Here is a 5,000-nt window from a genome sequence, read left to right as displayed (position 1 = left end):
TCTGCAATTACTAGACATTTTCTCTTACCAGATGCATTTGTAAGCTGATAGAGAAAATTGCCGACTTTAGGTTGATGTAGCTACTGGAAAAAGAAAACGTACTGGCACCATATTGCTACGGATTTAGAAAAAGGAGACAACAGATATTCTTGCAAGGATGAAAGCTTCTATAAAAAAAAAAACTCTGTAAAATAGTGACATCCCATAGTGATCTGTGATTTCGAAAGTTCGCAATACTGCTTGGAATGGGAATATATAGAGCAGGCTACTACAAATTTCTAACCACGAAAACCTACTGGAAGGAATCTTAAAAGAAAATGTTCCTGCATAACCAACAGTTCTCAAAATATCTGACTTGTAATAAACCTTTCGGAATCTGCACAGGGGTATTTATACCGTAATGAGGTAAGATTCAAGAAGTATAATGGCTGAAGGGTGATAAATAAGTGATGTTTAGGGTTACAAGACTCGAGGGATAATATGGTTCCTAGATCTACCAGTTCAGGAGAGAGCTTCCCGATGCTAATCACTGACACACTAAAGGTGGAACCACAAGGTTTTCATCTGTGCAGTCTCTGTATGCTGAGAGGAGAGAATCAAATGTTCCGTCCCATTTTGAGTACCTGAACCTGTTTTATTGCGGAAGTGGAATGAGGAATCATATGGAAGATTTCGCTTGAAGGCTCTAAGATTTTTGCTGTTGGAATTCTGTAGTTCATCCCTTCTGACACGTGTGGCTAAATGTCTGAAGTTCAATAAACGGTACAAGCACTGGAAGCAGTGAGGGATGCCTTAGCTATGACTGACGCTCATATGTTGGAAGGGAGTGTGGAATGCTGATACTAAAAGCATATGTTGTTGGTTAACTCATATTAACTAATGCTTAGAATAAAATGCGAAATACAACATTCATGTAATATACATTTTTGATGCATACTTCTAATCATTTTAATGTATACGGAAATATGCAAATACCTTAGATAGTTTAATTTCTTAAATTACTCTTAAAGTGTGCAGGAATACGCAGCAGATAATTCTGTCTCTCTCTCTCTTTCACACACACACACACACACACACACACACACACACACACACACACACACACACACACACACACACACACACACACACACACACACACACAGATTAAAGGGAATCTCAGTTTAGAATATTTCCTGATGATGCTCTATCATTCTGATAGAGCAGTGCCACTTAATATATAGTATATTGTCTATGTTTAGATTTTAGTACTTACCTACTTTTTTGAAGTATAGAGGTATTTTCAAAACATCAACGACCCCATATAACTATTATAACTATTACGATGCGATATTGCCAACCGCGATCATGATCAGCTGACTGCTGATATGAGGACTTTCTTCTTACTAACCCTGATATACTATTAAAACTCTGTCAGCAATAGTGCAATGCCATTCATCAGCTCCACCTCAGGAGTTCCACCATTTTAAGGACGTACTTGACATTCTCCTCAACAACAATGTTCCACGAATTAAATACTTTTGTAGTTAAGGTGAAGCCCCTGCTCTGAATAAACGACTATCTAGCTCTGAGCAAAAATCAATTCATCAGTATTTTTCAGGCACCAGTAGTTCTTTTAGTGAATTAGAGGTAGGTGCTTCACAAGTATTAACTTTACGATGTGTAACGTGAGTGCTCTCATTACAAGTTCAGTAGTGAACTAGGAGACATAGCTGTATCGTATCAAATGCTGGTGATATCCTCATTCAGATAATGGGGATATTTTCTTCAGAGATTCAGTAAAAAGTCTGCATTCCTTGGCTTTATAATCAAGCCAATTAAAATCAAGCGTATACCCAGACCTCACAAACTATCTTATATTTGCAGGTTACGTAGAGAATTTTAAAATGGGTCTTACAAGAGAGAGAGAGAGAGAGAGAGAGAGAGAGAGAGAGAGAGAGAGAGAGAGAGAGAGAGAGAGAGAGAGAGAGAGAGAGAGAGAGAGAGAGAGAGAGAGAGAGAGAGAGAGAGAGAGAGAGAGAGAGACAGACAGACAGACAGACAGACAGAGAGACAGAGACAGAGACAGAGACAGACAGACAGAGAGAGAGACAAACAGACAGACAGAGAGACAGACAGACAGGCAGAGAGACAGACAGACAGACAGACAGAGAAAGAGAGCCAGATTGAGAGAGAGACTGCCTTATCAACCAAGAGCAATTATACATATGTTCTTGCTCGATCCTGATACTCCCCTCTGATACACACTAGTTTTAAACTGGTCAGTCTACACTGAATTTCAACAAGAGAAACTTTATTGCTCATATGATTCCTAAAAAAAGAGGCTTTTGCAGCTTAGCAAGGAACTCTTAGGAACGGCCGTATTAGCAAATTGTTACCAGAACTAAAAACTCACCTGACGCACCTGACCGTCTTTACAGAGCCGTACTGTTTAGACACTCCATTTAGTCTGGAGACCCTGGTAGCTAGAAGACATCCCGTATCGAATTTCTGGGATTTTAAGAGCAGGATATTCGAGTGACTCTGTAGCGGGTCCCTCTCATATTGGAAGGTTGAAAAGAAAAAAGAAAAAAGAAAACAAAGAAAGAATGAAGAAAAAAAATATAAATTATATATATATATATATATATATATATATATATATATATCTTTACCTATCTATCTATCTATCTTCACACACACACACGCGCGCGCACACACACACACACACCACACACACACACACACACACACACACACACACATACTACAACAACTAACTAATATAATAACAATACATTATATATATATATATATATATTTGCCTACATACCACGCACCAATATCTTAATAAAAGAGATTCATTACCGGCGTACACAGATTATGCAGGTCAAGTTTGGACTACATAGAGGACGAAGACTAATAGGGGTACCATTTGCCACTAAGAGCATTGCTGGGTCATTAAATAGAGACAAGATCCTAAATCTACAAGAGAGACAGCAGGTTACATTGACCATATGCTTGCAGTACAGTGCGTACTATGTACAGGATATTATTTTGGGATCAAAGCTAAATTCAGAATATCACTACATATTGGCACACCCAAGTCTCAAATTACTCGCTAACTACAACATTTTACAAAAAAAAGAATATCACTTGTTGGGTATATTAGTGTTAATATAATTTCTGCTCTTGCATTTGATGGCATTAGCGATAGAAAGATTTTCACCGACCAGATGTGACATACACACTAGGTATATACTACAGTGTATCCTTCCTGACATGTATGACTGAGTGACGGCCAGTTACGGCAATGGAAGCTCACTCAGTTTGGCCAGATCCTTAGGCATCTTTCCAAGGCCTTTTGTAGAACATTCTGTTATCTCTTTCTCTCTCTCTCTCTTTCTTTCTCCCTCCATCCCTCCCTCTCTTCCTCTATCTCTTTCTCCCTCGCTAGCATTCTCTCTCTCTCTCTCTCTCTCTCTCTCTCTCTCTCTCTCTCTCCTTTCGTCTCTCACAGCGTCTATTTCTTCCATCTCTCGGTGAAAACAAAAGACAGTAAATGCAGGATCATTTCTCATTTACATACGTCAAAAATTATTTCCAATTATTTGACGGAAGTACGAGAGAGATAGAGGAGAGAGAGAGAGAGAGAGAGAGAGAGAGAGAGAGAGAGAGAGAGGAGAGGAGAGAGAGAGAGGAGAGAGAGGAGAGAGAGAAGAGAGAAGAGAGAGAGGAGAGAGAGAGAGAGGAGAGAGAGAGAGAGAGAGAGAGAGAGAGAGAGAGAGAGAGAGAGAGCACGCAGGTATTTTGCAGATTGACAGGAGGGTGAAGATACTCAGCCATTCAAGTCTTTTGCACAGATACAAATGCTAGAAATGTGTGTGTGTGTGTGTGTGTGTGTGTGTGTGTGTGTGTGTGTGTGTTTATAATAATACAATTGTTCTGGTCAAATCTTAAAGTGAAAGAAAATAACGATCCTTAAGTCTGTGGATTATTCAGATAATACTTACCGCCCTTGGTAATAATAATTCAAATGTTTGAAATATTTAGAACCGAGAATGAATAATTATGAATGGTTCTGATATAAACTACAATTGCACATTAAAACATATCAAGCAAAACGTTTTGTTGAAAGATGTGATATTCAAAATCTAATATTTTATCGAGAACAAGCAGGAAGTTTGAAATGAAAACCAAATACAAAAAATTCTTTTCCCCGTTAAATCAAACAAATTTTAAACGTATTATCCTTTCCAACTGTGTTTGCAGAGTACACCCGCAAAAAAATAATAAATAAATAGTAAATAAAATGATTATAAGATAAAAAAGAAAGAAAGAAAATAGGGAATAATTGTGTAAAATAGGTTTAAATCAGAGGTCACGATTACGCAAGAATATCTCTCCTTGTGGATGAAAGCGATAACAAATGAAGGCGCCAAAGTAATGTTAAAGAGAGAGTGAACATTAATATAATATGAGGAATTACGTGAACAAAGTCTACCGAGAAAAATATTGGATTTGAATGTCTTTTTAGTTAGTCTCCGTCTGCGTAAGATATTTACCAGAGAAGAAGAAGAAAAAGAAGAAGAAGAAGACGAAGAAGAGAATACCTGTAATTTCTTTGTTTTGAAATGTTTAAACATCTATTGAGACATATCAGGATCACCTTTAAGACATGAACACTTCTGGCGAGGGTTAAGTTTTCATTTAGTTAACCTATATCTATCGGTTCATTGGTTAATTGGTTTGTCGTCAGCGTCGCTCGAACAGTTACCGATGGAATATTGTGAAAATTTTTCAGAGAAATGCTCTAAGAAACGTCCTTTATAATCCTGAATTAGTGAAAGCTGGTGGATAACTGGGCTCTTGTTTGAAACGCTATGAGAGGGCCATTCTTTCACCTAGTTATTCCTCATTCTTATCAATATGCCTTTTTTATCGATACTCCTATGTTATTATCTTCGTAACTTCTGTTGTGATCCATCATTATGTGAATCTTGATCGTGACAGAAGAGAGC

The sequence above is a fragment of the Penaeus monodon genome, chromosome 5 (genome assembly GCF_015228065.2).
Source record: "Penaeus monodon isolate SGIC_2016 chromosome 5, NSTDA_Pmon_1, whole genome shotgun sequence".
Taxonomy (NCBI): Eukaryota; Metazoa; Arthropoda; class Malacostraca; order Decapoda; family Penaeidae; genus Penaeus; species Penaeus monodon.
Note: the sequence above shows the minus strand (reverse complement) of the source record.